This window comes from Dermacentor silvarum, chromosome 3 (genome assembly GCF_013339745.2).
Source record: "Dermacentor silvarum isolate Dsil-2018 chromosome 3, BIME_Dsil_1.4, whole genome shotgun sequence".
NCBI lineage: Eukaryota > Metazoa > Arthropoda > Arachnida > Ixodida > Ixodidae > Dermacentor > Dermacentor silvarum.
The window spans coordinates 52,824,311-52,847,297 of record NC_051156.1 but is presented as its reverse complement, the minus strand read 5'-3'; the positions used below and the strand labels follow the sequence as shown (position 1 = coordinate 52,847,297).

The following is a 22,987-nucleotide window of genomic DNA, read 5'->3' as shown; positions in this document are numbered from 1 at the left end:
AATTTAGTGGATTTTATGATGCCAATACCTATATACCGAACTGTAAACTGTGCAGGACCAGGAAAAGACGTTTTGAAGAGAGTAAGAAGGATGCCCGTAAGATCTACAGTTAAAAGTTTCTTTTTTAAATTGCATACAAATACATTGCCAGTAAAGACATGGCTAGAACAGAAAGGGAATTTACGTGCCACGGACAGCTAACTGCTTGCTCTGCAAAAAACCGGAACCCGCCGTGGTTGCTCAGTGGCTATGGTGTTGTGCTGCTGAGCACGAGGTCGCGGGATTGAATCCCGGCCACGGCGGCCGCATTTCAATGGGGGCGAAATGCGAAAACACCCGTGTACTTAGATTTAGGTGCACGTTGAAGAACCCCAGGTGGTCCAAATTTCCGGAGTCCCCCACTACGGCGTGCCTCATAATCAGAACTGGTTTTGGCACGTAAAACTCCATAATTTTTGCAAAAAACCGGAGACCATTGATCATGCTTTCATTGACTGTTGGGATGCAATATTTCATTGGGACATCCTACAGCGAAGGCTCAAAAAAGATCTTCCAATCACACCGATAGGTATACGTTTCTTGGCCAGTGATAATGAAGGTGAAATACCGTACGATACGTTCATGCTCCTGAGCCTCCACAGCTTGTGGAAGACAAGAATGTCGGTCCGCCGTGCTGATATAAATGTTCGCACGACACGTGAAAATTTCATTCTCAGTATTGCAGAAGTTAGAGAACATTATCAAGCGCAAACCGAGCCTCCTGAATGGGTGGCTATTCTTGATGACCTTGTAAATTTGAAAAGGTTTTAATATGACCACGTCAGTCAAGTGTGACTGATGTATTTTATACGTGTACTCATGTTTTCGTTTGATTTCGTGTATTTCTGTCAAAGCAGGCAATAAAGAAAAAAGAAAGCTCAGTTGGGAGAGCGTTAGACTGAAGATCTAAAGGTCCCTGGTTCAATCCCGGGTTTCGGCATATGCGTCGTGGTTTCTTTTTTTGCGACAGCTGTAAATAACAAAAACAAAGGGAGTTATTACTGAAATGCAAGCTTTTCGGCTATTTACACATTAACGCCACTGTTAAAGTACTAATAAGAGTGATTTGCGGAAAGGGAGTGGCGGACGACTCTGTAAAACAAAAGGGTTGCGCATTCTGCGAATGCGTCAAAGGGAACTCTCATGGGATTGAAACAATCGCATTGCGCAGCACTGCTTCGAAATTCGTTCTGCCGAAATAGCTCAGTTGGGAGAGCGTTAGACTGAAGATCTAAAGGTCCCTGGTTCGATCCCGGGTTTCGGCATATGCGTCGTGGTTTCTTTTTTTGCGACAGCTGTAAATAACAAAAACAAAGGGAGTTATTACTGAAATGCAAGCTTTTCGGCTATTACCATTAACGCCACTGTTAAAGTACTAATAAGAGTGATTTGCGGAAAGGGAGTGGCGGACGACTCTGTAAAACAAAAGGGTTGCGCATTCTGCGAATGCGTCAAAGGGAACTCTCATGGGATTGAAACAATCGCATTGCGCAGCACTGCTTCGAAATTCGTTCTGCCGAAATAGCTCGGTGGATTCTGCTCCTGCGGGCCTGCCATCCTGCGTCCGCTGAGCCGAGCTCAGCGGACGCAGGATGGCAGGCCCTTGAGGGGTGGCTACAGCGGCACGTTTCGGCCGTGGTAACAGCTCTTTTGACGTTGAAAACGATTATGAAGTTGTACTGCCAAACCTGCCGACAGGACGAGTTGTTTTGAATACTGTTTTTTTAGATGCGGACGTCCGTTGCCGGCCATATCAAGTGGAAGACTTTCGCGACACACTGGCCCGCCTGACGCTGCTCCCCGAGGTTGTTGCTTTGGGGGCGTATCGTATGAGCCATGAGTGGGCGGTGACGTTCAAGAAATTGGATGCAGTGAAAACGATCCTGGCTCTCGGAGACATCAAGGTAAAAAACGGCCGCTGCCTCGTAATCGACCCGGCAAACCAAGACGTGCGGATGAAGGCACATTGGCTGCTTCACAATGTACTTGACGAAAATTTGCGACGTGCGTTTGCAGCGTACGGGCAAGTGAGTGAAATCGGCAGAGAGCGTTGGCGGGTACACGGCGTGACCGACAAAGGCTCGACGACCCGTCTGGTGACCCTCAGGTTGAAGGTGGGCCTTAAAATTGATGACCTGCCTCATCAAGTGAACGTAAGCGGCGAGGAAGCCCTTGTTGTAGTGCCGGGAAGAGCGCCCATTTGTCTACGCTGCCGAGGAAAGGGGTACCTTCGTCGTGACTGCCGTGTGCCGCGTTCCGGGGGCTGCCGGATGTTCGGTCATGAGGAGCACGACTGCACGCTCTCCTATGCCAGCGTCACCGGGCCCGTGGGTGGTGATGACTCGTCCGAGCTGCTCATGGACGAGCGTGACGCTGAAGACGCAGCAAGTTCGGGCGACGGAGCGCTAGCGACGACAGACCTGGCCAAAGCAAGTGGGCCGAACGCGACAACGGGGCAACAGCCCGCTGACCAGCCGTTGGAGCCACAACCAGGGATTGCAACAGCCTCAGAGAGGCCAGAATCGTCTGAACCTCCCGCCAAGGAACCGGACGCTACCACCGGACAGGACAATATGGACCAGAGCGAGAGCGCAGCCGGCGGCCTGGCCGGCAAGCGCCCTTGGGACGAAGGTAGAGACGAGACAAGTACTCCCGATAGCGGCAGTGGTGGGGAACCACCGACGAAGGCAGCAGGGAATAGGCGTCCATCTTTCAAACCACGGCCGACAATTCCGGCCGGCCCTCGGGCAGAGGCCAAGCCGCCTCTGCAGTCTACACCACCTGGGTAGGTGAGGCTGTTGTGATTTCCCGGAAGGACATTAATGCGTAAGAGGCAAATGTTAGTGGTGTATGTGAGCCGCGATGAAAAACACGAGACTGGCTGAGACCCCCACATTCACCGATTTAAGTCGTGCGGTTTTCGTTTTTTCTGGCGAGTATTTACGTGAGGTAGAAGCCGTATGGTAGCCTTGCCCATAACGATAACATGCCCTATAAATTAGAAACAACCTTACGCGTAGCAACGCTTAACATTCGAGGGCTGGGGTGTAGGAGGTGGGAGTACAATTGCGCCGCTTGTTCCTCGAGAATGACGTTGATATTGCCGCCGTGCAGGAAACGAAAGTTGAGTCCCAAGAGCAGACAGACCGCATGGTTTCGCCTTTCCGCGACCGCTACAATGTATGTGTCAGCCATTCTCATGGTACATACGGTGGTTGTTTACTTCTTTTGAAGAATTCAATTGGTATTCCTGTAGACTGTTTATATAATACCTTAGGACGATTGTATGCGACTTTTCTTTTTCTGGCGCGAGTTGGCGGGTTGTTTGTGTTTATGCACCAAATAGAGAGCAAGAGCGCAGAACGTTTTTCGAAAACCTTGAAGTGCACCTTTCGTGTGATAGGACAATTATTTTTCTTGGAGATTTCAACTGTGTTTGCACTCCCGAAGATAGGGCAAGCAAAGTGCCGGTGCGCGATTGTAGTTCCTTGTTTTTGAATGTTCACGAGCGAGAGTTGGATGACGTAGGATGTGTGTTGTCTGAGAGTACTCAGTACACACATTACCAGCATAACAGTCAGGCGAAGCTTGACAGAGCCTACGTAGTCTACAGCATTACTTTCCTTGTGCCGAGACTATAGTGTTATGCATGTTTCTTTCAGCGACCATAGCCTAGTTATGTTTACCATCAATAAAAAAAAGCAGAGATTCAATTGGGACCTATGGAAGTTGAACGACAAGCTACTTGATGACACGTTTGTAGAGAACGTTAACATTGAATTAGACAAATTATTCAAGTGTAGCACGGGAAGTTTAATTTATACATGGGAGTGTTTTAAAGAAAAGGTAAAAATTGACGGGATTGAAAGGGCATCTTGTATAAAACATAGCCAAAGAAAAGAAGAAAAGCAGTTGCAGTGTCAGTTCGATTTCTTACTCTGTCAAGAATGCGTGCCACCGGGCATGCGTAGTAAGGAAATTAAAGACGTTAAACGAAAGTTGGAGACTATAGACGTAGAGAGATATAAGGGAGCTGTGGTGCGCGCACGCGCCGAGAAGCTTTGGTGTGGCGAGATGCCCACGAAACGTGCACTGGCAGACGAAAGGAGCTACTCAACTAAAAACGAAATCAAGGCGATAGAATATCAAAACGTCGTCACAAACGATAAATCGATGATTGAACATGCGTTTGTGGATCATTATCGCGAATTGTTAGGAAGCATGAAAGAGGGCAGTGGCACATTCAGAGATGAATTCTTAACACTTATGCCGCAACTCGATGACGCTTTAAAAGCAAGTTTAGAGGCACCTATCATTGCCAAAGAAATTGAAACATCGATTGAAAAAATGACACCTGGTCCAGATGGCCTAAGCGCAGCATTCTATAAGAAACATAAAAGCGCTGTGGCAAAAGCCTTATGTGCTGTTTTACATGAGGCTTACGAAAAGAAAGAATTACCAGCATCCTTCAGAAGGTCGCACATTGTGTTGATTCCGAAAACTGACGATCCCACTAGACAACTGTTTATTGCATCATATCGACCGATAACCTTAGCGAGTGTTGATTACAAACTTTTCATGGGTGTGTTGGCCAGGCGACTTCAAACTGTTATTAAAGAAATAGTAGGACCCCATCAAACCTGCGGCATCAAAGGAAGATTTATAACGGCGAATATTCACATTCCAAGGAATATTTTGGAATGCTGTGAGGATTTTGAGAGTAGGGTAGCGATGCTACAAATAGATCTCGAGAAGGCATTTGACCGCGTGACTCACGAGATACTTCTGTGCATTCTCGACTACCTAAAAGTGGGATCTGTGGTTTTTGAGGGGGTGCGAATGGCGTACACAGGATGCACTACGAGGATTGTAGTCAATAAGCAACTTAGCGAAAGCATTCCGGTCTTATCAAGTGTCAAACAAGGATGTCCCGCGTCAGCATTACTCTTCGCTATCTATTTAGAACCACTTTGTCAAAAAATGCTTCACAATGAACGAGTCCGTGGTTTCCGCTTGATGACCGCGGAAGTCAAAGTGCTTGGTTACGCAGATGATATCGCGGTTATTTGTAATGATCAAGAAAGTGTCACAGTGGCAATAAGTGATGTCAAGTCATTCTGCGAGTGTACCGGTAGTAGAATTAATTGGAATAAATGTCTAGGTATCTGGCATGGAAACTGGCGAAGAACGCCCTCATTGTACGAAAACGTCACTTGGACGGTAACACTTGACAAGTACTAAGGCGTACCGCTCCAACACTACCGGGACTAGAGCACTGCACGGGCTCGGGCTTACCCGAAAGCCCGGGCCGGGTAGAACAGTTTTTTCACGGGCTCGGGCACGTCGTGTGCTTTTTGACCCGGGCCCGGGCCGGGCTCGGGTTTTTTGACGCGGGCCCGGGCCGGGCACGGGCTTTCTGGTGGTGTGCATGTAACGTGCAGCGAGTTATTCTCGGGCGTCTCAACTCTGAAAAACATTATTTTTGCTCTCGGGTCGGGTTCGGGCCGGTTTTGAGTCGGGCTCGGGTCGGGCTCGGGCCTAAGGTAAAGGGTTGGCGGGCCGGCCGGGCGGGTAACGTAGATTATTTCCGGGCCCGGGCCGGGCCCGGGTCTCGCCATAAATGTTTTGATCGGGCTCGGGCCGGGCCCGGGCTCAAAAATCGGCCCGTGCAGTGCTCTAACCGGGACACAACAGAATATTGGAACGATGAAACAGAGCACCTACGCGTTAAGTCGCAAAAATGGGGAGGTCGAGATTTTTCAATGTTTACGCGCGCAACGGTGTGCAACACATTTCTTGTTTCGCGAGTGTGGTATGTTCTTCAAGTGTTATCTATGACACGTAATGCTGTTCAGAAGCTACACAGAGTGATGGCAGTATTTGTGTGGGCTTCTAAATGAGAAAGAACGAGTCGCACAAATTTGTTCCGCTCTGTGCGCAGTGCTTGGCCTGGTCCATCTGTTCTTGCGGCAGATCGTGGGTAGGTTTATTTTTTTACGCCATCAAGCTTCTTGAGAACAGTGTTACATGTGCGGTTGTCAAATTATTTGCCAGAATTTATTGTTTCAACGGTCCATGTCGAACAAAGACGACCAAGGGGTTATATGCGCGAGATCGTTGGGGCTTTCGAAATCCTAAAAGTACGCTTTTCGATGGAATATCTCTCTGGAGTTACACGAAAGAAATTATACAGGGATCTTACAGAAGCCATGTTACCATTGCCAGTTTACCGATCACTGTACCCAAGAGGTCCCGGAGACGATGTTTTAGGCAGAGTCAAAAAGATGCCTGTGTGACCATCAGTCAAAACTTTCTTTTTCAAGCTACACAGTGGCACACTCCCTACCAAACCTTGGCTGCTAGAAAAAGGCATATTTGTTGTCTAGTCTGTATACTGCATCATCTGCAAAAAGCCGGAGATAGTTGAACACATATTTCTGGATTGTAGTGATGCAGTCTTTCTCTGCGACATCCTTCAGAGGACCTTGAAGAAAGACTTGCCCGTAACACCGTACGGCATCCGTTTTCTGCCTGTCAAAAACGTAGGGGGTGTGCCCTACGATATGTTCATGGCACTCGTACTCCACAGCGTGTGGAGGACGCGGATGGCCGTGCGCAACGAGGACCTGCATCCTCGATCGGCACGAGAGAATTTCATCGAAAGTGTAGAATACTTGAGAGAAGTGTACAAAGTTCAAAATGAAAAGCCGGAGTGGTACCCCCTTTTGGGGGAACTGTCGTTGATGAAGCGATGGCGTTTTTAACCCCTCACGTGCTGAAAGTTATGTGACAGCGCTTTTATATGGGACAATGCACTGTACATGATTGTTTTATATGCAAAGTAGGTAATAAAGAAAAAAAAAAGCCGAAATAGCTCAGTTGGGAGAGCGTTAGACTGAAGATCTAAAGGTCCCTGGTTTGATCCCGGGTTTTGGCATATGCGTCGCGGTTTCTTTTTTTTGTGACAGCTGTAAATAACAAAAACAAAGGGAGTTATTACTGAAATGCAAGCTTTTCGGCTATTTCCACATTAACGCCATTGTTAAAGTACTAATAAGAGTGATTTGCGGAAAGGGAGTGGCGGAGCTAATCTGGTTAAAAAAAGGGTTGCGCGATCTGCGAATATGTCAAAGGGAACTATCATGGGAATGAAACAATCGCATTGCGCAGCACTGATAATTCGTTCTGCCGAAATGGCTCAGTTGGGAGAGCGTTAGACTGAAGATCTAAAGGTCCCTGGTTCGATCCCGGGTTTCGGCATATGCGTCGTGGTTTCTTTTTTTGTGACAGCTGTAAATAACAAAAACAAATGAAGTTATTACTGAATTGCAAGCTTTTCGGTTATTTCCACATTAACGCCACTGTTAAAGCACTAATAAGAGTGATTTGCGGAAAGGGAGTGACAGAGCGATTCTGTTTAAAAAAAGGGTTGCGCATACAGCGAATACGTCAAAGGGAACTCTCATGGGATTGAAACAATCGCATTGCGCAGCACTGCCAGGGCTAGGTCAGCTGTTATACCCCCCGGGTAAACGATGTTTGCGTCACTAGCGCCAATTTGTCCCCTGGTGTTTGGTAGGCCAAGCTGTGAAACCAATAAACAATAAAAAAATTGCTGATGCTGCTATGGCAATGCTTTTGTTGATGAGAGAGGAGGAAACGCCGAGCTGCTTGTCGTCTGCTATGCGCTCGACGAGCGCGCGACCGCTTTGTGAGCCGCAAGCGGAAAAGAGCACCGCTTGCATCTTTTTTAGATTGTGTTGCTGCTGCATATACTGTTTTCTACAGCTTTCGGTCGCTAATTTTCTCGGACGTTGAGCACGTCCACGAAACATTTGTTCGGAAATATTTCTCAGTTAAAATGCACGCGAGCTAGCAAGCTCGAAGCGTGACAATTTTGTTTGAGCAAGAAAATTGAGTAGTCGGAAAATGTGGTGTATTCACTGATTTTATTAGCAACGTATTGCAAACGATACAACTCAATACATACCACAATAGCACAGAGCTGTGTAATTCGTACAGTAAATACAAATGTTGGCATCTGTATTGGTTACACAAACATAAGAGAAGTCTTCACACAATTCATCGTATTTAGATTATCGCTGCAGGGGTCACCACGTTCATTGGCTGTACACAGTACAATTCACCACAAACGAAGGTTCATAGTAACACGTTCGTGAATAATAAACTGATCATGCAGAGCAGGTGACGAGGACGTTGAGCCCAACATTGCCAGCTCCTTTTTCTTTTTCCATCTTCTGGAAATAAGGGGGAAATGAGCAGCATTTTAGGTCACATGTTTTAAACAAGTCTCAGCACTTTTTTCGCAAAATGGCGCTTCCAACTTATGCGGGTCAGCTTCGATTGTGTATCTTTGCATGACTTCAACTAAAAATATTTCTCTAAGAGACATTAAGCTTTGCTCAAAGTTGCATTGCTATTGTACAATTACGTAACATGTTTAGCATTGGTGTAGTCTCATTAGCTGGCTAGGAACATTGTAGTATTGCAGTTTCTTTTTTTTAATTTACTTTCGCTTTACCATTGCCTACACAGCCCACAAGAGGTAATTAAGTCAAAATAATTTAAAAGCTGCTCTGCGCCGGCACGCGCACACCTGCTCCTGTAAAATTTCTACTATACAACGAAAATTATGGAGATCGTTGCAGCGTGTACCCAAGACTAAGCTTCGTCGTATTGAATTGTGCGATTTTACGTACCACGATGCGTGCGTGAGACACGCCGTAATAACCGACTGCGAAATATTTCGACCATCGGCGGCGTGCGTTAACTTCGGCCCTATCGAAACTCAATTTATTTCTGCGACCTCGTGTTTCAAAGTGTAACGCCATGTCCTATAAGCGACAACGGCGGGCGACAGATATGCCGCTTACAGCAAGGCCAAGTGGGCTGCGTCTTCTTACGAGCGTGAATTCTGTCGTTGTGAAAAGAAGATATTCGCATCTTTCGCTGCGTCAGGAAGCTGGAAAATATTCGCAGCGTTAGCTACACCAGCAGTTTGGAACACCCTTTACCACGCATGATCATCGAATATTAAGTAAAAACGAAAAGAACGCAATTCCCTGGAGCACGCGCAACAAATTTCGCGGCGTAACGTTACACGAAGCCGTAGCAGACGACATGAAAAAAGAAAGAAAGAAGCGCTCCGGGCTGTTCACTTTTGCGCCGTATCTTGCATACTAGTTCTACACAAAGCAAGAATGCACGCCGCCTGCCTTAATGCCCAAAATCAACAAGTCGGCCTTTGCATACCTACAACCTGGACGACGCTCTTTTGGCTGGCAGGGTGGTCTTGAGCCGAACCAGCCGTGGCTTCTGTGGCTTCTGCCCGGGAGGGTCCTGGAAGATAGGGTAGAAATCGGTCTCGGTTAAGGAGGTAGCGAAGGAAGGCAGTTGTACATTAAGCTGGTTGCATGAAATCCAATGTAAAGGACACACCTTGAACTCATGCTTAAATATGGAACGTGAATTATGTATCAAGCGATAAGGCGCGTGAAAACGAACTACAAATGCGCACACATTCGCAACCGCTAATAAATTGTTTTTCTTACCCTCGTCGATCGGGGACCCCACTTCCACTGCAGCAGTGGGAACAGCCGTCCACAGGAGTCGTGTTTTGGCAGGGTCGGCGTAGGCATTTTCAGCGAAGTGGTCCAAGCAGAGGCGGTAGCCGTTGTACATTTGCTCCCGTGCTAGTCCCTCAAGATCTGCTCTTTGGGCGTAATTCCGCCATACGTCACACCTAGAAAATGAAACAGGTACCACCATGAATATCAATAAACAACACATAAAAGCGACACTAATATATAGAGTGCTAAAAAGCGAGAAAATATGTCACGAGTTCAAAAGTGAAGCGAAGCTCGCCCTTAGCGCAGGTAACATGAACTTCTCGTGACACGGAATGTAAGCAGTCGCTCGTACGTAATTATTTTGGGGGCTTCTTTCTTAAACATTCAAATGTGGTAATGTCACCCCAAGGAACTGCTCGTCGGAATGCTCTGAAGCCGAGCCAGTTCGTCGAATAAGCGCGTTCGGCGATCATATATATACTTTGCAAGATTTCTTCGCGAAGAAAAAAAATGCAGGTCCACCGCTAAAAAAAACCAATATCGAAGCGAAATTTCCGTTTGAGCGTCAGCTGGCATCAACCGGCTCACCAGAAACTGTCCACAAGTAGCTTTACATGCTTACAACGTTACTGAAAAATGCGCAGTGCCAGGAAAAAGAATGACTGTAAAGTAAGGGCAGAAATGTTTCGGTTCGCTCTGTGGCCGTTTTGATAAGCACAGCACATGATTCTTCGTACCGAAAAAAAGTGTGCTTACCTTTCGTCCGCTGGGAAGCGGAAAAATTTGGCTGCGCTGTTCCTTCCCGAGTTGCGGCACCAAAGAGCAGCACAACACGCCTTGTGTCCTGTGCCTAGTTTCGCCGACATTTTCAGATGTTCGCACTCACAAACACCAAAATTGTCGCTTTCCTGCAATTCTAAAAAGTTTCACACGTGGACAGCGAAAAGGGCTGGAGCAGACGAACGGAATGGCAGCAGACGAGATAAGAGCGAGAGCGCCGCCCTTCGGCGCAACGAAGGCCGAGTCTGGATAAATATATATGGTGTTAAAAAAACGAAAATGGCCAAGGACATATTTTTTTCAACACATAATTGCATAACTTAACTTTATTCATGCGTAGGTTGGAAAGGTAGGGCCACACATGCAAAAGTTGCTGAATTTTCGCTTCCTACCAAAACAATGGCGGACGCTTTATTTCAGATACCGAAACTAGTCGAACTGTCCGGCCCCTGGCACTGCTTCGAAATTAGTTCTGCTGAAATAGCTCATTCCACTTCCGGCCACTGAAGTGAACGGTCGTGTTTTCATGGGCTCCAACGGAGCGGCTTTTGCGGCAATGACTCGCCGCGGAAACAGGTTTTTTGCAACGGAAGAACAGGAAAAGGACTACAAGATGGTTCTGCCAAACTTGCCAACAGGAAAATTTGTCGAAAACACCGTGTTTCTGCACGCCGACATTCGGGCCCGCCCCTACCGTGTGGAAGATTTCCGCGATGCGTTGGCCAGTCTGATGTTGCTCCCCGATGTTGTTGCCTTGGGGGCGTATCGGATGAGCCACGTGTGGGATGTTGCTTTCAAGAACGTGAAGGCTGTCAAAAAAGTAAGCGACGTGGGCGAGCTGAAGGTCAAAGACTGCAGGTGCGTCGTGATTGACCCCGCCAACCAAGACGCGCGAATGAAAGTCCACTGGCTCCTTCATAACGTACCGGACGAAGACGTCAGGCGTGGTTTTGCACCGTACGGACAAGTAACGGACGTCAGCAGGGAACGTTTCCGGGTGCATGGCGTGACTGATAAAGGTTCGACAACGCGGCTTGTAACCCTCAGGCTGAAAGCGGAAGTCGAGACGAATTGCCTCATCAAGTGAGTGTAGCCGGTGAGCAGGCGCTAGTCGTTGTGGCCGGGAGACCGCCACAGTGCCTTCGCTGCCTTGGCAAGGGCCATATTCGGCGAGAATGTCGAGTTCCTCGGTTCAATGTCTGCCGCAAGTTCGGTCTTGACGAGAAGGAGTGCACGCCGACATATGCCAACGTCACCAGTATTGATGCCTGCGAAGATCCAGCTGAGCATCTAATGGACGAGGCGGACGCAGAGGATGCAACTAAAGCCGCAGCTGACCCACTTGTGGCAGCTCCAGGGTCTTCTGTGGTCAGTAAACAGGACGCAGAAGCGAAAGTCGTCTCCGCCTCCCAGGTAGCGGTGCAAGAAGAAACAAGCGACAAGGAAACCACTTCGGGGGACATACACCACACGCCCAACGAAGATGCGACACCTGGGTTCGAGCCAGAGGAAAGCATAGCAGATGCTGATAGCGCCACTAGCACCCAGGCAGAAAAGCGACCGCGAGACCAGACCAACGACGATGAAAAATCCATAGACGGTAAAGTCGGTGGTGAAGAGCCACCTTCCAAATTATCGGGGACCCGCAGACCCTCTTTCAAGCCGCGGCCGTCCATACTCGACGATCCGCGCTCGGCGGCGAAGCCGCCCTAGAAGTGCAGTGATTCACGTGCGTGGTCATGGTGACATTGTGGCAACGGAGAATGGAAATGCGCGGTTGAATTCCATGGACGGTAGAGAGTGTCAGCATGCGAGTGGATCCTCTAACGACAATTGTAAGTGATGGGTCGCTCTTGTTATGTGTACTTGACTCGCTAGTAGTTTTCGTGCCATGCGGTTCATCGGCTCCTTTTAACAAAAAGTAAAATAATGGCTAACAAACTGCAGAACCCTATACGTGTTGCAACACTTAACGTGAGAGGATTAGCATCCAGAAGGCGGCAATGTCAGCTGAGTCGCCTGCTTCTTGAAAGCGATGTTGATATTGCCGCTATACAGGAGACCAAAGTTGAGACAGAAGAGCAGACGGATCGCATGGTTTCAGTTTTCCGCCCTCGTTACAATGTCTGCGTATCCCACGCCGTGGGTAGGTCCGGTGGATGCCTACTTCTTTGAGGAAGTCTGTAGGCATACAAGAACAAAGCGTGCATGTTTATGACACGGGGAGGCTCATCGTCTGCGATTATTTATTTTGTAACGCAAGCTGGCGAGTGATTTGTGTTTATGCTCCCAATATTAGAAAGACCGGAAAATATTTTTGAAAGTGTTGCTACGTATCTTTCCTGTGACAAAATAATTATTTTCCTTGGGGATTTTAATTGCGTATGTGCTCCTGAAGATAGGGCGAGACAGCAGCCTTTACGTGATTACAGTGCTATGGTTTTAAACTATGCAGTTAATGAACACGAATTAGAAGATATCGGTAACATCTTGTCCAATTTCACGACGTATACGCATTACCAACGTAGCAGTCACGCCAGGCTGGACAGAGCTTACGTAACAGCCGAGCTAGTTCCACTGTGCCGTGACTACGCTGTGAAACAAGTCTCATTCAGTCATCACAGCTTGGTCACGTCTACAATAGGAACAAAGGTGAAGGAAAAATTTTACTGGGAATTGTGGAAGTTCAACGACAAACTTCTAGATGATAAACTGTTCGTTGAAGCGGCAAAAAGGAATTTAGATGAAGTCCTTGAAAATACATCTGATAGCATCATTCATCTTTGGGAGCGTTTTAAGGAAAAGATAAAAATCATTGGGGCAATAGAAAAAGCATCTGAGAAGCGGTATGATGAAAAGAAGAAAGAAAAAGAACTGCAAAGACAGTTAGACTTTTATTGTGTCAAGAGTGTGTACAGCGTGGTTTCCGCAGCAAAGATATTAAAGATGTGAAAGGAAAGTTAGAGCGCTTAGACGCCGAGAAGTATCGAGGTGCTATAATAAGGGCACGCGCTGAAAGACTCTGGTGCGGCGAAATGCCTACCAAGCGCGCGCTGGCCGACGAGAAAAGATATGCTATGCAAAATGAAATTAAATCGATACGGTGTCAAAATGTTGTGACCAGCGACAAGACAGAAATTGAACGAGCACTCGTTGAGCATTTCCGCAAGCTGATAGGATGCACTAAACGAGTTGTAAAAGGATTTGAAAATTGCTTTTTACCTGTCATGGCTAAAGTAGACGATGACAGAAAACCATCATTAGAAACACCGATCTCTGCAGGAGAAATAGAACACGCAATAGATGAGACGAGTCTTGGGAAGTCACCTGGACCTGATGGATTAAGTGCGACATTCTACAAAGCTTTCAAGAGTCAAGTTGCAATAATTTTGTACGACGTTTTTGCCGAAGCATGCAAGGAAAGACATTTGCCTGTATCTTTTTGTCGGTCGTATGTTATATTAATTCCAAAGACGAACGACCCAACGAAACAGTTGTCAGTCACATCATACAGACCAATTACCTTAGCAAACGTCGATTATAAAATTTTCATGAAAATATTGGCAAAGCGACTACAAAGTGTTATTAAAGTTTTGGTTGTACCACATCACACTTGTGACGTAAGAGGTCGAACTTTAACGACAAACATTCATGTTGCTAGAAGTGTCCTAGAGTGTTGCGATGTTTTTGACAGGAAAGTAGCAATGCTGCAAATAGATTTAGAAAAAGCGTTTGATCGTGTCACACATGATGTTCTTTTTCGTATTCTTGAATATGTGAACGTTGGCTCTGTTATTTTTGAAGGCATAAAAATGGCTTATACGGGTTCTTCTACCAGGGTAGTTATCAACAAACACCTCACTGAAAGCATTATTGTAAGTTCTGGCATCAAACAAGGATGCCCGGCAAGTAGCCTATTATTTTCCATTTATTTAGAAAGTTTTTGCCAGAAGATACTCAACAATGAAAATGTGCATGGCTTTCGATTGATGCATGCGGAAGTTAAAGTGCTTGCGTACGCCGATGATATTGCTCTGTTTTGCGAAGACAAGCGAAGCGTTGCGGAAGCACTTCAGGACGTAACTTCCTTTTGTGAGTATACCGGTAGTAGTGTTAACTGGAGCAAAAGTTTAGGTTTTTGGCACGGAAGTTGGGAAACCACACCATCTGTGTACGAAAAGGTGCAGTGGACGGTAACCGCTGGCCAGTATTTCGGCGTGCCGCTCCACCATTACCGAGAAAATGAGGAATACTGGAAGGGTGAAACGGAAAGACTACATGCTAAGACAACAAAATGGGGTGGGCACAATTTTTCTATATTTACACGTGCAACTGTCTGTAACCTCTTCCTTGTTGCGAAAGTGTGGTATGTGCTTCAAGCTTTGTCAATGTCACGTCCTTCTGTTCAAAAGCAGCACCGAGTGCTTGCTGTTTTTGTTTGGGGCTCGGGATGGGAAAGAACAAGTCGCACGAACTTGTTCCGCTCAGTGCGAAGTGGAGGGCTCCGGCTTGCGCATTTGTTCTTGCGGCAGATCGTGGCAAGATTCATGTATCTACGAGATCAGAGCGATTCTTTTCTTCGAGAAATGTTGCAAATTTGGCTACAAAGTCACATGCCCGGTTTTATCGTTTCATTGTAAGCAGGGGGACAAGTTCGACTTTGGGGCTACATGCGTGAAGTTGTTGGAGCATTTAATATATTGATAGTACGCTTTTCATTGGACTATCTACATGATGTCACAAGAAAACGGTTGTACAAAGATCTTGTCGACACAATGTTGCCTGTACCATTGTACCGCTCTGTGTATGGCCTCGGACCAGGAAATGATGTCTTAAAGAGAGCGAAACGCATGCCGGTACGACCATCTGTAAAAACGTTCTTCTTCAAACTGCATAGTGGCACACTCTCTACGAAACCTTGGTTACACGAAAAGGGTATATATGTCGCAGGGTCAGTAAATTGTTACATCTGCAGAAAACCAGAGACAATTGAGCACATGTTCCTGGACTGCAGTGATGCAGTTTTTCTCTGGAGATCCTTCAAAGGACCCTGCAGAAAGACCTGCCAGTTACACCCTATGGCATCCGCTTTTTGCCTGTCGTAAACGTAGGGGGTGTGCCGTACGATATGTTCATGGCATTGGTTCTCCATAGTGTGTACAAGACGCGGATGGACGTGCTGAACGAGGATGTAAATACGAGACCGGCGCGGGAATACTTCATTGAAAGCATTCAATATCTCAGAGACCTCTATCAAGTGAAAACCGAGAAACCTGATTGGTATTCCTTCCTAGACAAACTTGTTGCCATAAAATGTTTTTAGCCCCATTGTGCTGGCAGACAGTCTGTCAGCATTTTTAGCATCTGTGTAGCGATTGTTCTTGCTTTTGTATTTGTCCAAACCAGGCAATAAAGAAGAAAAATAGCTCCGTCGATAGCTCAGTTGGTAGAGCGGTGGACTGTAGGAGTGCTATTGGAGAAACAACTATCCATAGGTCGCTGGTTGAAATACGGCTCGATAGACTTTTAACAGGGCAGCTGTTTAAGCCAGCCGTAACTTGCGGTGCGCGTCAAGCAACTGCCATGCCGTAACCATGGACCCGGAGAAGGAGGCGGAGACACGCGGTCTCCTCCTCGCCAGCTCTCTGCCTTCCCGAACCCTGCCTCTCTTCTCTCTGCGGCGCGCTCAGCCAGGAGAAAAAGAAAAGCGAAAGCTTGCACTAGGCCGTGCAAAGCTCATGACACAGCAAATCTGGCCGATTGATACAGAGCGGCTAGCCTCCAACGTGATTGGCGTCGCTAAGCAACAGCATTGGCACTGTGCCAACTTTTACTGCCTGCGTTTGTGGCATGCCAGGAGCGCTATCGCTCGTAGGCGCGACGCGTCCAGCGCTTGTCAGGCGAAATGTTGCGAAAGGGAAGGTACCTGCAAAAATGATCGCCCCAGAGTACTTTCTACATGCGTAGTTAAGTTAAACCATGTGAAGACCTAGCAGCAACCAAGTTAATACCTAGCAGTAGAAGCCAGCATGCTTCGCTGTGCGCAAGCTTTGCGCGACCGAGTGCAAACTTGCGTGATTTTTTTTATTTCTAGTCATGGCTTACTTTTTATTACCAGCACTGTTGTATACTTTCCCCTCATTTTTTTTGGGGGGGGGGGTATTGATAAGGACACATTTTCTACGGAACGTCAGGCTTGATCTGCCTCATGCGTGCCATAAATGAATGCACGAAATGCGATCGGAAGGTGTATCCCACCAGCTCCGTCGATAGCTCAGTTTGCCAAGTGTGTAGGCTACTGGTGGACCATGACCTTGACGTTTTAGCAGTGCAAGAGACAAAAGTGGATGGTGACGAGGAGACCCGGAGCATGGTGCAGCGGTTTACGTCGCGGTATTACGCAATAGTGAGCCACGCCATTAGGGGCGTCAGCTGGTTGTGTACTGTTCATTAAGAAGTTACCGGGTCTCACAGTGCAAGGCTTCTTTTCTTGTCCATCTGGCAGATTAGTATTGTGCAATTTTGTTTTCAGTGGACTGGAATGGTGTGTTGTTTGTATTTATGCTCCAAATGCGTCAGAAGAACGGCCGCAATTTTTTGTCAAGTTAAAGGATTATATGGCTGTTGATAAGCATATGGTATTATTGGGTGATTTTAATTGTGTTCTGAGTGCCCGAGATAGGTCAAATAGAGGTCAAAAAGCTATAGAAGTAGGGATACCTTGGCCGAGATAATTATTGAATGCGAATTAGAGGACGTGGCTGACTGCATGATAGGGACGCGAGATGTGCGTTTCACGCACTTTCAAGGGAACAGCCATGCGCGATTAGATCGCATTTACGTGTCGCTTGCAGCAATAGCGATGTGCAACAGTTACAAGGTATGTCCCATTTTCTTCACTGACCATTGCTTGGTTAAATGTGATATAGGAAGAAAGACAAAAGGTTGCAGCTTCTCTTGGGAGCTGTGGAAAATGAATTCGAAACTGACCACTGATGAAAGTTTCGTATCAGCAGTGTTGTAATGCATCGAAAAAACTCTTCTGAACGGAGACGGTAAACTTGCAGAACGATGGGAAGAGTTTAAACAGCGGATTAAAATGAAAGCCATTGAGCGTTCCGTCACACTAAATTATGAAGGGAAAAAGAAAGAAAAAGAACTAAGAACAACTTTGGAGAAGTTGACAGAACTGGAGTACGAAGAGCCGGGAGCTTTCAAAAGTGATATACGGAATATCAAACAGCAACTTGAACTGCATGACGAGGAACGTTATCGTGGCGCGATTGTTCGCGCTAGAGCCGAATCCTTTGCTGTAGGGGAGACACCCACAAAAAGGGCGCTTGGACTGGAAAAGGCGCACGCACGACGCAATCAGATTGACGTGATCAAAGCGGGCGGTCACGAAGTTACAGGTACCGATAGCATAGCACGTGTGTTCTGTCAGCACTATGAGAATCTGTTCGCGCTTAGGCAGGTAGACCTGGAACGTTCTAAAGCGAATTTTTTAGCACGCATGCCTCAACTGAGTGAAGAAACGAAAGCTACATTAGAAGTGCCGATAACTGTTTTCGAAGTGGAACACGCGATTGATAATTTGAATGCCGGCAAGGTCGCCTGGCCCTGATGGGCTTTGCGCTGCGTGGTACAAGCGGTTTAAAAAAGAATTGTCAGAAGTACTCGAAGCCGTTTTTAACGAAGCGTACGATGGTAAAGTTTTACCACTGTCGTTCAGTGAATCCCACATGGTGCTGATTCCGAAGACAGAGGACGAGGACAAGCTGAAGCAAGTAACATCATATAGACCAATAGCACTCACAAATGTGGACTACAAGATTTTAATGAAAGTTCTAGCGGCTAGGCTCCAGTCAGTAATTAAAGACATAGTTGGTCCGCACCAAACGTGTGGAAATAACGGTCGCACTATAGCTACAAATCTTCGTAAGATGCGGTTCGTTCTTGAGTGTTATGATTCCCTTGAAGCTAGTGTGGCCGTACTCCAGTTGGATCCGGAGAAGGCATTTGATTGTGTAGCGCATGTTATTTTGTTTCCATATTGGAACACATTATTGTCGGGTCCATCATCATGGACGGTGTAGCTCTGGCGTATCGGAATTGCTCTACCAGACTAATTATTAACAAGGCATTGGGGGACCCCATCAAAATCCAGCGTTCCGTTCGCCAGGGCTGCCCCATCAGTCCACTTTTGTTCTGCATTTACATTGAAACGTTATGTCTGTCAGTACTTGAAAATAATGCTATTAACGGTTTTCGTTTAGATTCGTCAGAGGTGAAATTGCTCGCGTATGCCGATGATGTTCCAGTCTGTTGTATTGATTACGAAAGCATCGAAGAACCCATTAGAGCTGTCAAAATTTTCAACGACGTTACAGGAAGTCGGGTAAACTGGCGAAAGTGTCTGGGATTTTGGCACAGAGTGTGGCCATCGACCCCGGACATTTTTGCCAACGTCGTGTGGCAGAAAATGCCTGTGAAGTACCTGGGTGTGCCACTTGAGTCCTACAAGAATAATAATGACTACTGGCAGCAACAAGCAGATCTCTTGCGTGAAAAGGCGAATGCTTGGAGGGCTAATTATCTGACCATGTTTGCGAGGGCTACCGTGTGTAACACGTTTTTTGCGGCCAAACTGTGGTATGTGATGCAAGTTATGTATTGCTCTAGGGTAAACGTTCAGAAATTGCATAGGGTTTTTGCGATCTTTGTGTGCGGTTCTACCTGGGAAAGGTGCAGTCGTACAAAATTGTTTAGGAGAGTAAAATGTGGGGGGCTTGGACTGGCACATCTCTTTCTCAAACAGTTAGTGAACAGGTTTTTCTTTTTTGGCGAGGTAAGGAACCCATTCCTGCAAACTATGTGCCAGGCAAGATTAGGGCGACTGTTACAAGACTATGTTATAAGTACCCATGTCTTGAGTGGTTCGGTACAAGGTTACCTTAAGGAAGTAGTAGCAAGTGTGCGATTTCTATGCGTTCGTTTCTCTAATGATTATTTGTATTCTGTTACAAAGAGAAAAATGTATAAAGACATATGTGACATAGTGTTGCCGATTCCCATGTACAGAGCCATATACAGTGCAAGCCAAGGTCAGAACGTCCTGAAAAGAGTTAAAAGAATGCAAGTAGCGCCAAGCGTGAAATCTTTCTTTTTCAAACTGCACACCGGGACGCTTCCAGTAAGAACTTTCCTTGAGGAGCGTAGATTTTATATGATCTGGGGTTCTCACTGTTTTATTTGCAAACAACCGGAAACCATCGATCACGTTTTTCTTCACTGCTGGGAGGTTTTTTTTTTTGGATGTGTTGCAGCGGACAATGAGAAAAGAATTACCGCTAGATACGCACGGCATCAGGTACCTTGCAATAGACAACGAAGAAGGAGTCCCTTTTGATCTGATTATTTTGACTGGCCTGCACAGTATATGGCGCTCACGAATGGCTGGCTTCGACTGTGAACCAGATAGAAGACCGGCAAGGCTGTACTTTCGAGAAAGCATTGCTCGTTTAATAGAAGTGGAAAAAACAAAAGATTGTGTTTCCCCTTGGATTGCCAGCGTGGAACCCTTGGCTACACTAAAAGAACTTTAAATGACATCGCCGGTCACCACGTGACTGACGGCATTATGTGCATTACGATAACAACCTTTCTTGTAACCTTGTTTTGATGTCTCATTTGTGATGTGTGCTACGTTTTGTGTTGTTGAAAAACCGGCAATAAAGAAAAAAAAAGCCTCGGTAGCGCAGTAGGCAGCGCGTCAGTCTCATAATCTGAAGGTCGTGAGTTCGATCCTCACCCGAGGCAAAGGCGGCGATGTATTTTTTGCTGCCTTAAGCAACAGTGCTACTCATCTTTTAGGCACTAGAAAGGAAGTGTGTTGCAATCTTGTGCAGTATCATTGTTCCGCGGAATTTCACTTTCTCAACGCCGTCTCAACTAGCAGGAATGAGATTGGGCGTGTTTCCTTTTGTTCTCTGTCCGCCTCGGTAGCGCAGTAGGTTTTAACTGATGGTTGTATAGGCATTTTCTTTACTCGTTTGAGCACATCCTGTCCTGGGCCTCCGCTATGTGGGATACGGTACAAGGGCTCTGGGAGCATGTTTTCCACTAGGTCCTTATATAGTTTTTCCTTCCTAACATTAAATAAATACTCCAAAGAAAATCGTGCGTTCAGCAACCTGAACGAGAGAACCACTTCGCGTAGGTACCCGGTTACAGAACCGTTAATCATTTCACGCGACGACACTAAGTTCCGGGAGTAGTCGCCGCAGCCTCATTTGCATGACAGTACGGGCGGAACTGGTGATTTTGATCCCGTAAATACACAAATCGTGAGACAAACTGTCTCAAAAACAATGAACAAGAACAAGCCCTCCTTTTTAACAGGTACGACCGAAAAAGATTGCCCTTGTCTGTCACAACATCGCATATCGTACTAATCCCGAAGAGTGATGATGAAAAGAAACGCTTGTTGCCTGGCTCATATCGCCCGATAACTCTAGCCAACGTTCACTGTAAAATATTCACGAAAGTTTTAGCAAAACGACTGCAAAGTGTCATCAAAACATTGGTAGGGCCGCACCAGACTATGTGGCGTTAAAGGCCGCAGTATTACAACAAATGTACACGTGGCTCGAAGTGTGCTAGAGTGTTGCGATGCGATTGGCGATTCCACTAGGTCGCGATGATGCAGATCGATTTGGCAAAAGCGTTTGACTTCGTCTCGCACAAGGCTCGGCTATGCATACATTGAACATACAAATGTTGGCAGTGTGATAACGCAAGGTGTCACGATGGCTTGCAAAGACTGCTCAACGCGAATTATTGTTAATGGGGAGCTCACCGGTACCTTTCGTGCGCTCTCGTCGGTGCGTCAAGGATGCCCGCTTTCGCCCCTTCTTTTTGCTGCTTATCTCGAGCCACTCTGTTTGGCCATTAATAACAACGAACCCATAGCAGGCTATCGACTACAGGCGGCACATGTTAAAATATTGGCGTATGCAGACGACATCGCGATTTTCTGCTCAGATAAAGCGAGCATTAAAGAGGCAACTGCTGTAGTCGAAAAGTTTTGCGATTCAACTGGAGCCCAGATAAACTGGGATAAAAGTCATGGCTTCTGGCATGGGAGTTGGGAAGACACAGCGGAGACCTTTTCTCGATTGAATTGGTCATGGTTACCTACACAGTACCTGGGGTGCCTCTCGGAAGCTACCGTGAGCCCGAACCGTACTGGATCGACCAAGTTTCGAGAGCAAAGGAAAAGGCTGACGGTTGGAGAGGCAAGCAATTGTCAATGTTTTCTAGAGCCACCGTTTGCAACCTTTTTTTTAGTTTCCAAGGGTATGTTATGAATGTGTTGTGTGCTGCGCGGGTAAGTGTACAAAAGTTCGCCGCAGCCTCATTTGCATGACAGTACGGCGGAACTGGTGATTTGATCCCGTAAATACACAAATCGTGAGACAACTGTCTCAAAAACAAATGAACAAGACCAAGCCCTCCTTTTTTAACAGGGCGAAACAAATTCGTTCGGCTAGTCCGCTCCCAGGTGGATGCCCAAATAAAAACAGCAAAAACCCGCTGGAGTTTTTGTATGCTAATTCGGGATGCACATAACACATTCATCACATACCAGATTTTCGAAATGAGAAAAATGTTGCAGACAGTAGCCCGTGAAAAAATAGACAATTGCCTGCCTTGCCACGCAGTAGACTTTTCTTTCGCGCATTAAACCTTCTTCTTTCAGTTGCACACGAACACACTAGCTGTTAAAACCTGGCTTAAAGATAAAGGCATCTTTGTACCCTGGACTACTGACTGCTCTTTATGCAAGAAACCAGAAACGATCGAGCACGCATTTCTAGATTGTTGGGACCCAATCTTTCACTGGGATGTGCTTCAGCGCACATTAAAGAAGCAATTACCCCTTGACCCATATGGCATTCGTTTCTTGCCGGTAGACGTATCCGAAGATATTCCGTACGATTTGATCATGGTCCTGGGACTCCACGCCTTGTGGAAAACAAGAATGGAATATCGGCATGCTGATGAAAATGTACGCCCTGTTCGCGAACATTTTATCGAAAGTGTTGTGCGTGTGCGAGATGTGTATCGTGCTCTAGCCGATCCACCAGACTGGATCCCTGTATTTGATGTGTTGGCTTGTATGAAAAGATTTTAATGCCGCGGTAGCCAAAGTCTGGCTGCCACGTTTTGTTCCCTGTAACGTGTTATTTCGGCAATAAAGAAAAAAAAAGCCTCGGTGGCGCAGTAGGCAGCGCGTCAATCTCATAATCTGAAGGTGTGAGTTCGATCCTCACCGGGGGCAAATGCGGCGATGTATTTTTTGCTGCCTTTAGCAACAGTGCTACTCATCTTTTAGTCACTAGAAAGGAACAGTGTTGCTATCTTGTGCAGTATCATTGTTCCGCCACATTTCACTTTCTCAACGGCGTCTCAACTAGCAGAAATGAAAGTGGGCGTGTCTCCTCGTGCTTCCTGTCCGCCTCGGTAGCGCAGTATTCTACTTCCGGCTACCGTTCGGTACGGACGCGGAATGTCTT

General features: G+C 46.6%; 5 non-coding genes across 5 annotated transcripts; all 5 read left to right on the top strand.

The window, feature by feature from the left end:
- The first annotated feature begins 1,231 nt into the window (after window positions 1-1,231).
- On the top strand, window positions 1,232-1,304 carry Trnaf-gaa (transfer RNA phenylalanine (anticodon GAA)). The gene has a single exon. It is a non-coding gene; the product is annotated as a tRNA-Phe (tRNA).
- A 5,599-nt stretch (window positions 1,305-6,903) lies between these two features.
- Window positions 6,904-6,976, top strand: Trnaf-gaa (transfer RNA phenylalanine (anticodon GAA)). Its single transcript has one exon. It is a non-coding gene; the product is annotated as a tRNA-Phe (tRNA).
- A 250-nt stretch (window positions 6,977-7,226) lies between these two features.
- Window positions 7,227-7,299, top strand: Trnaf-gaa (transfer RNA phenylalanine (anticodon GAA)). The gene has a single exon. It is a non-coding gene; the product is annotated as a tRNA-Phe (tRNA).
- Window positions 7,300-20,155: 12,856 nt separating this feature from the next.
- Trnam-cau (transfer RNA methionine (anticodon CAU)) lies at window positions 20,156-20,228 on the top strand. Its single transcript has one exon. It is a non-coding gene; the product is annotated as a tRNA-Met (tRNA).
- Window positions 20,229-22,680: 2,452 nt separating this feature from the next.
- On the top strand, window positions 22,681-22,752 carry Trnam-cau (transfer RNA methionine (anticodon CAU)). Its single transcript has one exon. It is a non-coding gene; the product is annotated as a tRNA-Met (tRNA).
- The last annotated feature ends 235 nt before the right edge of the window (window positions 22,753-22,987 follow it).